The following is a 12535-nucleotide window of genomic DNA, read 5'->3' as shown; positions in this document are numbered from 1 at the left end:
AAAATTTTTTTGTTTGAAATTTTTTGTTGCAAAATTTTGTTTGAAATTTTTTTGTTTAAAATTTTTTGTTCGAAATTTTTGTTTTGAAATTTTTCGTTTCAGAATTTTGTTTGAAAATTTTTTTTTGTAAATTTTTTGTTTAAAATTTTTTTGTTTGAAATTTTTTTCGTTTCAAATTTTTGTTTAAAATTTTTGTTTGAAATTTTTCGTTTCCAAATTTTGTTTGAAATTTTTTGTTTCAAAATTTTGTTTGAAATTTTTTTTGTTTCAAAATTTTGTTTGAATTTCTTTCGTTTGAAATTTTTTTGTTTGAATGTTTTTCGTTTCAAAATTTTGTTTCAAAGATTTTTGTTTGAAATTTTTTGTTTCAAAGTTTGGTTTGACATTTTTAAAGTTTGTGCACTCATTAGTAAAGAACCGGAACTGTTTAGAACTAAAACCTCTGGCAACATTGTGGTGCAATAGTACACGTTAGAACATGGTGCAATAGTACACGTCAGAACATGATAATGAAACGTCATCAGTTTTGCATCATCGTTCGCGTTAGTATTCATGATAACATCATCATGGCTACTTGTCTGCAGTTTCTAAACACGCGTGATGTGATGAAATCATTTACCAAGATTACTGATTTACAACAGAATGTACCTTATAGAATCTTAGCTAGCCAAATGATCCCTACAGAGTTTGGATTAAGAATCGTAGTGAAGCTTGAAAATGATAAGAATATAATTTTACCAGCAAGATATTTACCCATGGAAGCATCAAAACAAGAAGAACTGCTGCGTTTCTTAAATACTGGATCTGTATCTTTATGCTATAAAAGACTCTTGGGTCGAAGTCATCAGTTTGAATTTAGTACACAGCCAGATTCGTCAGCAATTGTGATGAAATCATGAATTCAAACGTCAGCACATCAGACATAGTTGTATGAATGTGGTTGGTCAGCATGACGTCAGCAACTGTGATGAAACCATGAATTCAAACGTCAGCACATGACGTCAGCCGTAGTTCTATAAATCAACCAATACCGTGAAATCATTTGAGCAAGTGCTTTTCAGGAGGAAAGATGTGTACTTCTAACGATAAAGAATTCATCTTCGCAAGCTATTATCCAATAAATATATTTCAAACAAAACATGTGATGATTGGTATCAGTGCTAGAACATTTGAACCAGTGATTCGATTGGGCAAAGCAGAACAATTTGGTGTACAACTGACCTGTGAAGAATGGCAAATATTATGTTCACGAATCGACCAAATGAACGATTATTTTCATGATGAGCTAAATGTGACCATAGTCAAATCATTAGGCTCAAATCATGAAGTGGTGATGCGTACAGTCCTCGAAGAGAAGATGGTGCTGTTACGTAAAAAGAGTACATTTCATGTCCCTCGCAACATGGTGTATCTAACACAAACAGAATGGAACAAATTCATCAGCGTATTCCAATGTGCGAAACATGCAGTGGAAGTGTGCAACAAAACAAGTATATTCCTGAAAAAGTACTATTTTGAAAAATGTGTTATGCATATTGTTCAACATGTATCTAGATATTGTGATGGTTGTCAACATCGTTCGTGGGTGCATACCTGTATTGATAAACAGTTTATTTATGATCAAATGAACATTGAGTTTCCACCAATTGAAATTGCATTAGACCTTAAAAGACTTCAATTGGAATTAAAATTATACGCTAAAGACAAACTAGTGCAAGAAGTTCAAAATACATTGTATCGACAATATCCAGAACCACAATCTGGTATGGATGTATGTGGAGTGTAATAAAATGATCCATTTCAATGAATTGTGTTTTTTTTTCATTTCAAGTACAACCCCATATTCTGACGTGTACTATTGCATCATTTTCTAACGTGTACTATTGCACCACAATGTTGCCAGAGGTTTTAGTTCTAAACAGTTCCGGTTCTTTACTAATGAGTGCACAAACTTTAAAAATGTCAAACCAAACTTTGAAACAAAAAATTTCAAACAAAAATCTTTGAAACAAAATTTTGAAACGAAAAACATTCAAACAAAAAAAATTTCAAACGAAAGAAATTCAAACAAAATTTTGAAACAAAAAAAAATTTCAAACAAAATTTTGAAACAAAAAATTTCAAACAAAATTTGGAAACGAAAAATTTCAAACAAAAATTTTAAACAAAAATTTGAAACGAAAAAAATTTCAAACAAAAAATTTTAAACAAAAAATTTACAAAAAAAATTTTCAAACAAAATTCTGAAACGAAAAATTTCAAAACAAAAATTTCGAACAAAAAATTTTAAACAAAAAAATTTCAAACAAAATTTTGCAACAAAAAATTTCAAACAAAAAAATTTTCAAACAAAAAATTTTGAAACAAATTTCAAACAAAATTCTGAAACAAAAAAATTCAAACTAAAAAAATTTTACGTTTCATGGTTAACCGTCAAACTTTATCCGGTTTTTAACTATTCGATTAACAAATAAACGGTTTTGATCATATTTATCAGTGAGTCCAAAATGTTGAACGAAACCAAGATTTTTAAATGTTAAACAAAACTTAAAAACTGAATGCAGCAAAGATTTGAAAATCAGCAACCAATCAGATTGCACGAAAGATAGTGATCAGCCAATCAGATTGCACGAAAGATAGTGATCAACCAATCAAATTGCATCAACAATAACTTTGCCAGTGTTGTAGCATGTATTCCCTTAAGACTATGAGTCATAAGATTCAATAAGGTTAGCTATGTATCCCTGTACACTACCTCATCAAGGTCAATCACGTGGTACATCGTATTGCTTACGTTTATATTTGGCTGTAATAATCAATACCAATGACGCATTCTCAAATTATCCTACAAAGTTTCAATGTACCAATGTCCTGGACTCCTAATCCCATCATAGGTCAATAACTGATCACGTGATCATAATGATTTACCCAAAGAACAATTACCAATTATTGATATGACAATAAGAAATGTACCCCTCCCAAAATTAAAGATTGGTACACAAATACACCTGTGTCTTATGAAAAAGTAATAAATCCTGTACTTATTCAATAATAAAGCCGGTCAATAACATTTAAATTTTGAATATTTGGCCATAAGAGGAACACCAATGGGTCCTAGAAAACGTTTACCGAATTTTGTTATTTGATAATTCCCAAATTTAAAAGGGAACATAAACATATAAAGGTAATAAACCATATAACGTGCTAAATAGGTGTCAATAACCTCCGAAATTCGATTTTTGGTAGTTCTTTACCCATGAAAGGGAACGATGTGGACCATCCAAATTTATAGTGGTACATATTGAAGTCCTGTACTATGATACCAAATGCTTATATTAAAACAATTTCTAAAACCGAGTGGATGAGCCAAGATACCCCTCCCAAATTTTTCAAGGGGTGCGTCAATGTACCCATGTCTTATGATAGGAAATGAACCCATATACATGACCATATAACCATATAAGGTAATAGAACCCCATCAAAGGGAAGAAATTGGGCCAAAAACCAAACGCATGGTACAACATATTGCTTATGTTTATAGCCTATTTTAGTAATTTTTACCCATGAAAGGGACCACCCAAATTTATCATGATACATGTTGAGGTCATGTACTATGATACCGAATGCTTAAATTGGAAAATTTCCAAAATTTAAGGGGATATGGAATGGACCCCTATACATGATCATATAACCATATAAGGTAATAGGACCTCATCCAAGGGGATAAATTGAGCCAAAACCAAACACGTGGTTGTACTAAAATTTGGCAATTTCGTACCCATCAAAGGAAACGTGGTAAACCACCCAAATTTATAGTAATATATATTAGGGTTCTATACTATAATACCAAAACATGTAAAAAGGGGCAATTTCCAAAATTAAAGGGGTGGGCCAAAGTACCCCTCCCAAATTTTTAAAGGAGTGCACAAATGTACCTATGTCTTATGATAGGGAATAGACCCCTATACATAACCATATAACCATATAAGGTAATAGAACCTCATCCAAGGGGATAACTTAGGTAAAACCAAACACGTGGTACAACGTATTGCTTACGTTTATATTTTGGCAATTTGTACCCCTAAAAGGGAACGAGGTGGACCACCCAAATTTATCATAATACATGTTAGGGTCCAGTACTATAATACCAAATATATAAAATGAGCAATTTCTAAAATTTAAGGGGTGGGCCAAAGTACCCCTCCCAAATTTTTAAAGGAGTGCACAAATGTACCTATGTCTTATGATAGGGAATAGACCCCTATACATAACCATATAACCATATAAGGTAATAGAACCTCATCCAAGAGGATAAATTGGGCCAAAAGACCAAACACGTGGTACAACGTATTGCTTACGTTTATATTTTGACAATTTTGTACCCCTAGAAGGAAACGAGGTGGACTATCCAAATTTATCATAATACATGTTAGGATCCGGTACTATAATACCAAATGTTTAAATTGGGCAATTTCCAAAATTTAAGGGGTGGGCCAAAGTACCCCTCCCAAATTTTTAAAGGAGTGCACGAATATACCCATATCTTATGAAAGGTAATGGACCCCTATACATGACCATATAACTATATAGGATAATAACACATCATCAAAGGGAATAAAATCGACCAAAAACCAAACACGTGGTATAACGTATTGCTTACGTTTATATTTTGGCAATTTTGTACCCCTAGAAGGGAATGAGGTGGACCGCCCAAATTTATCAAGATACATATTAGGGTCCTGTGCTATAATACCCAATGTTTAAATTGGTCAATTTCCAAAATTTAAGGGGTGGGCCAAAGTACCCCTCCCAAATTTTTAAAGGAGTGCACAAATATACCCATATCTTATGAAAGGTAATGGACCCCTATACATGACCATATAACTATATAGGATAATAACACCTCATCAAAGGGGATAAAATCGACCAAAAACCAAACACGTGGTATAACGTATTGCTTACGTTTATATTTTGGCAATTTTGTACCCCTAGAAGGGAATGAGGTGGACCGCCCAAATTTATCACGATACATATTAGGGTCCTGTGCTATAATACCCAATGTTTAAATTGGTCAATTTCCAAAATTTAAGGGGTGGGCCAAGGTACCTCTCCCAAATTTTTAAAGGAGTGCACAAATATACCCATATCTTATGAAAGGTAATGGACCCCTGTATACGCCCATATAACTATATAAGGTAATAACACCTCATCCAAGGGGATAAATTAGGTCAAAAAACCCCGAAATTTGAATTTTTGGCAATTTTTTACCCATGAAAGGGAACGACATAGACACCCAATACTGATAGAGGTACATACTAAGGTCCTAGGCTACCATACCAAATTTTTAGATTTGGCAATTTCCAAAATTTAAGGGGGGGTCCTATGTACCCCTGCCAAAATTTTCAAGGGGTGCATTAATGTACCTATGTCTTATGAAAGGAATGGACCCCTATACATGACCATATAATCATATAAGGTAATAGGACCTCATCCAAGGAGATAAATTAGGTCGAAAACCAAACACGTGGTACAACGTATTGCTTACGTTTATACTTTGGCAATTTTGTACCCCTAAAAGGGAACGAGGTGGACCACCCAAATTTATAGTGATCCATATTAGCGTCCTATACTATAATACCAAATGTTTAAATTGGGCAATTTCTAAAAATGAAGTGGTGGGTCAAGGTACCCCTCCCAAATTTTTAAAGGGGTGCATTAATATTCACATGTCTTATGAAAGGTAATGGACCCCTGTATACGCCCATATAACTATATAGGGTAATAACACCTCATCAAAGGGGATAAATTAGGTCAAAAACCCCCGAAATTTGAATTTTTGGCAATTTTTTACCCATGAAAGGGAACGACATAGACACCCAATACTGATAGAGGTACATACTATGGTCCTAGGCTACCATACCAAATTTTTAGATTTAACAATTTCCAAAATTTAAGCGGGGTGGTCCTATGTACCCCTGCCAAAATTTAGGGGGTGGGCCATGGTAACCCTGCCAAAATTTAGAGGGGGTGGTCCTAGGTACCCCTAGGTCATTGACCCCGGGCCAAGGTCATTGACCTTTGACCTATGACGTCACAAAAATTTTTGCTGACTCGACTAGATATAACGGGGCCACTACTACTATGATGAAATGTGCATATTTTTTCCGGATTTTTATGGTTCATCAGATACTATTAACACAGCGTCTTTCTCAACTTTACGTAAACTTTTCAAACTTGAAAGTGACAAACTTTTGAAATTTATTTATGGCCTTTCACTTAAAGCATTATGGCCTTCCAACCTTGAAAGACAAAGTGTAAAATATGTTCTACAGGTGTTCAGTGAACATGTTGTTGCTGGTCTGAAGGAAGTGGGCCATAAAAATAACCTTCCACATTACGAAGGTACTTTGAAATTTATAGACATAATTTTAAATTGGTGGAAAATCGTCAATACGAAAACTCCTTTCAAAGGCAAACGTCTTCGAGATGTTATGCAAACTCCATTAACCAGCACCTCCTCTGACGATGAGCAATCTTCATATCTCAATACTTTCGTATGTTGGCTTGATCGTTGGCAAGAACTAGCACTGAAATCTGGCATTCTCAGCAAAGAAACTCATTCTGCACTGGCTCACACAACCTACGCTCTGCTGGAATTGACATCGTATTGCCTCAATGAGTTAAACATGCAATATGTATTGTTAGGCAAGTTTCAAACTGATGCACTTGAAGCTCGATTTGGATTGTACAGGCAACTGGCAGGCTCACAGTACCACATATCTATGAGACAGTTATTTGAAGTGGAAAATAAATTGAGAATGTCCTCAGTACTGCAAAAAAAGCTATCGAATCTTGTAATTGCGACGGATTGCAGTGTTGAATATGCCAGGTCTGATGCAAAAATTTGTAAGTATATTGACATTTCTTTGGAGGTAACGGTGACTGCAGACGACATTTCGGGTATTAACGATGAAATGCCAATAGTGTTGTACGTAGGAGGATACTGTGCAAGTGCTGTGTTAAGAAAACTAAAGTGTTCTTCCTGCAAGCAGTATCTTGTGTCAGATGCTCCAATGGATAATGATGTATGGTGCGGATTAATTAAAAATCTTGATAGAGGTGGTTTGTTATATCCAGAACAGTGTGTTGTAAGAGCAGTCACCTATGCATATGTAGTTGTGAACAAATTAACTTCGTCGGAAATGGAAACGAATTTCTTGCGGGCAACAAATCAGAAACATGTTGCTTTACAAAACACTTTGATAAATTTGAAACGTGAAGATTCTTGGTTCTGGGACGCATGTGAAAATGGGCATGAATGTATTAAAGTTATTGAAATGATAGTGGTAACTAGTGTAAATTGTCTTTTGAACACCTATTGCAAAAACAAAAACAATGAAGTGTCTGGTAAACGTAACAAGCATACCGTCAAATGTGCAAAACAAAGAAAATTGTCAACTCTAAAACAATCTTAAACAGACAGTTGTTGTAACCCTAGTACTCCGAATACTTTGATGGAAAGCCTCCATTTCTATATCTTTTTGTATATATGTTCATTATTATTATTATATAATTTTCTTTCATTTGATTCCCTACGTTTACATTTTAAAGTAATATTTTCCAAGTAAATAATCCTATTATAAAGTTTTAATATAGTAACGAGAAAGTTTTTTTTTTGTGTGTGTGTGTGTGCGAAGTGCTGGAAAAAGAACTAGCAAGTCATGTATCATTAGACGCATACAGATTCCTTCATTTGTATTTTCCCGTAAAATGAACTGGAGTTTTAATGACTTGAGTTTGCTGATTTCTTCAAATTTATTGAAATGTTATCTATCCTTTTTAAATTTAATATTTGTAATATACAGGGTGTTTCAAAGCAACAACGACAATGTTTGGGAGATGATTCCTGACACCAAGATAAGACAAAAATATAGACCAACCTGGGTGCACAAATGCCCCTTTCTGAGTTATAGACTGCCGAAAACATAAAAAATTGAACTTTAAAAATCCATAGCTCCAAAACTATGAGACTTACAGCAGTCGGGTCAAGACTTCACACAGGAACTAATATGTGCCCTATCCAAATATCCATGTTTCAGAATCCTGCGGTACTCACGCAACAATTTTTATAGAGGGAGTTTGCTTACGGGCATATAATTTGAAGTACTCACCAATTACCTCTATAAAAATTATTGCGGAAGTACTGCAGTATTCTAAACTTGGATAGAATACATACTAGTTCTAAATGAATTCTTGATTTGACTACATTAAGTCTCATAGCCTTGGAGCTATGGACCTTCAAAGTTCAATTTTTCATGTTTTCGGCAGCCTATAGCTCCAAAAGGAAGCATTTGTGCACCCAGTTTGGTCTATACTTTTCTTCCTATCTTGGTGTCAGGAATCACCTACCAAACGTCGTCGGTGTTGTTTTGAAACACCCTGTATAAGTTTAAAATTTTCTAATTAAATCAAGTTTACAAATATTAAAATTATATATTACAAGAATTAAACTTTCAAAAGATAGATTTGAAGTAATCAGTAAAATCAAATCATTATAAATCGTGGTCATTTTTTAAAATAATAGAATAATTTTCATAAAAAGCTAATACTTAACTGAATAGCTGGATAACTTACGCTACTCAAGGTAGCAATTAGTGCACTCGTCAAGTTGTTTTGTGTTTCTTGAGTTATAAGGGAACAAGAAATTAGAAACAGTCCGGGAGTAAAAATATATATATACAAATCTGTCTATAAAGACAGAGGCTATATGAGATTTTTATTGATATCGCTTAACCAATAAATAAATTTCAAATAGTTAAAACCTAATAGATTTCTTTTTCAATTATGGTATAACTACAGTTTATTTCTCCCCGACATCATTATTCACTTGCGGTATCTATACATGCTCTGTCTGCAACAATTCTTACATGGCCTAGTTAGTGTGACGTCACACACCAGTGCGAAGGCCTTGTAATCTAGGTGGTGTTGGTAGTACACGATTCTATAGCTTATTATCTATCCATCGCCACCAATTATATTTTTGCTTCATTCAAAATCCCACGGACTTAGTTATATTTACATATGCCTCTGCACTATTGTAGGCAAGGATGTTATAAAATAGAGGATCTGCCCATACAACAAAATCGTGAAGCCACACGTCACAGCTTCGCCACACCTACTCTGCCCACTCCGAGCCACTAAGATCGCAATGTTTCGAGCCAACAATGATGGCGGAAACGAGAGTAGCCAATCAGACGTGCCGGCTCAGACGATGGTCGGTTGTTTTTTGTCTTCATTGTGTTCCTATGATGAAGATACGTATGGGCAGATTCTCTATTTTATAACATCCTTGATTGTAGGTTTCGGTTAAATTCACTGATATTCTTCACAACTTTGTGCAATATAAGACAACAGGGAAGAGGGTTATTACTGAAACTGTTAAAAAGGTGTTTCAGTGCTCTTAACACCATAGCAATTAGCAGTGCACATTGTAAACGTGGTTTCAGTGAAATGAACATAATAGTGTTTTATCTTAGAAATTCACTACAAATTAATACAGTTTCGAGTATAGATCTATACAAATTAATATAGTTTCGAGTATAGATCTAATGTTTGTGTGATTAATCGGGCCCCTATACACATGTTTAATCCTGAGCCGTGTGTTAAGTCTTGGTTACGAAATGAAAGGCCCAGTGCAGACTACAGATGTCAACAACGAGAAAAGGAAGATGGACCTTATAAGAAACTGTGGCGGATACTGTGACTTAAGGTTCATGATACCAGACACTGTATATAATAGAAACCAGGTTGGTTTAAAATAGTTTAATATTCTAATCGTGTTCTAAGGTAGGCATGTGTACGATGTGTTCTGTATACGAGCTCCACACTTAAGTAGAAAGTATAAGAATTTTACACTTTGTGCTGCCAGAAAATTCTTTTTTTTCTTTTTACTTTTATTTTTAGATCGTAAACCGGCTTCAAAAAACATTTTTCTGTTGAGTGGATTTGTATTATGTGCTGGTAATTATTTACCGAATATTGTGATGATTAGCAGTACAGTATTTACAGTTTCCATATTATTGAATGGAATACAACGGAAAACAATATTCATTGAATACTATATTTATTTCTATTATGCTGATAATAGTGGGGAGTAAAATATTTACATATTAGTCCTCACTCTCTCTCTCTTTCTATAGATTTTTCACGTCAAAAATGGTGAAAAAGTGTTAGGAGTAGAGATGTTCTTTAGGTATCAAAAGTGCTGCTCTAAATGATCATATTTGTTCTACACCGTTACCTCATCTGATGTCACTTTAAGCACTACCTGCTGGTCGAAGAAGACGAATCAACTGGCAACTGAATTGAAAGAGGTTCTGTCTTTTTGGTCGGTTTGATCAGATCGACCAGCGAAGGCGACTAGGTTGCCAAGTGGAAACGCTTAACTTGTTACTAGAACGTAGAAGTAGAACGCGAATGTTTTGAAAATAGTTAATTTTCGAAGTAATGAGATAATATAGAGTTAATAATAATAATAATAATAATAATAATAATAATAATAATAATAATAATAAATGAACCTTAAATAAAGGGTTCAAAAAGTCTGATCAGGTACGGTGAACATAACATATACCGAGAAAATATAATTTGGTTTATCATATGGTGAATGACGTCCGGCATATGACCTCTACTGCGCTGGCATGCGATAACTCTTCGCTATGACTTGTCTGATACCGCAATGATTTGCTCAGAATGACCACTACGACGACGCCCAGGCTGTTAATGTTTATTGTCGAACCCGTTTCAATGAACTTTTTCATAAGACTCGAACTGTTGATTCATTCAGTGCCTCATTTCGCCCTAGAACCGCACAAAGTCGCCTGACGGTTGCTGCATAACTTTCTCTGTTCTGATAAAAAGTTTTCACAATTAGCACACGTTTGCGCTATAGTAAACTGTATCATGGCTAGTCACAGACTGAAGAAATGCGAGAAATTCAGACTAAGGCGCGACAATAAGAATAGAGCAACAATACAAAACAATGTCGTCAACCGAGAAACAAAAATTTGCCAGACGATCCAAAACGGCGCGCTTTTTATTGAATAACCCTATATTAAGACAATTCGTGCTCGTTGAAAAATCAAACTTCATTTTTATTTAAAAAAAAAAAAAACTATTTTATAATGGTAATACAGGGTGGCACATGTCACGCATGGGTTGAAACAGTGTATAACGTTTGTGTTTGTAAATGGAAGTAATTATTCTTGTCACAGGAAAGAAGTACATGTTTGGGAGATTTGAAAACACTATGTGTGAAAAATTATGCCCTTCAAATGTCCGCCATTTGCAGCCTCAGAAAGGTTGGTTCTTTTCAGGGTTGTCATTAATGCTCTCCGTCACTCGTTGGATGTTTTCAGGAGTTCGAACTGAACGTCGTCTACCCGTTCTTGGGCGATCGCAGACTGAATACGGTTGGCGAAAGCGTGCGACCAGACGGAGAATCGTAGTCTGATTAGGACATTGAAGTGCTGACGGTATGCTCTCTGGGTGAGTATGATTGATCTTTGATTTTCAAAATACAGTTCAATAAGTTTTTCATGATGAATCTCCCAAGATTCCTTTACAATCCTGAAAAAGAAAAACTTCAATTAATAACTTTCCAAACAAAATATGAGGCATTAAAACCCATGCGTGACATATGTGCCACCCTGTACTATTAGATAATTTATGGTTATACCCATTGTTGTACGGTTAATACAAGCTTGTGTACAAATTAATGAATATGATTCTGTTTTTTTTTATTTTTAAATCTTTCCATATTGAAATAATAATAATAAAAAACATATACAGGTGGTTTTATATTAACATACTCGCTATATCCATAAATCAGTAACAGAAATAATGTGGATACTTAAGAGGATCTTACTGTACATACTGACAGAGTATTAGGGAGCTGAATGTGAAACTGTAGGTTCTACTTCAAGACACTAGGACTTAAAATGTAATAGATTGTACATACAAGATACTTGCTATATCTATGTGGTACGAACATACTTTATACGTTTTTAATGTTTGACGCGTTCATAAGTGACTTATTTAAACATTCAACACTATTTCATAGTCATCAGATTTGCGCTGACTTGGTTTCCTGACGTATAATTCTGTACACAACTGACAAAATGTACCAAGAAAATGATTAAGTGCCGGGAAGTAATTAGTTCCAGAGATATGAAAAACACAAAATTTACGGAAAACAAATGATGAAACGGTAATTTTCGTGTAATTTATAGACGAAACTAACCTAATCTAACTCAGTAACAGAGGAATACAACGTAGAGGAGACCAGTCTAAAATGACATACTCAGATAAAATGACACACCGAGAGTTTCTCCACTCTGGTACAATCTGGAAGGCACACGCGCATGAAGTTTGGTGGAGAACTTGGCAACATTGTTAGTGGAGTACTGGCTGCCGATTGGGAGAACCGCACGAGCTAGTGAGGAAAGTTTTCTGAAAAGTAAGAATTTTTTCTTAG

This window comes from Thermobia domestica, chromosome 10 (assembly GCF_964235325.1).
Source record: "Thermobia domestica chromosome 10, izTheDome1.hap1.1, whole genome shotgun sequence".
Lineage (NCBI taxonomy): Eukaryota > Metazoa > Arthropoda > Insecta > Zygentoma > Lepismatidae > Thermobia > Thermobia domestica.
Note: the sequence above shows the minus strand (reverse complement) of the source record.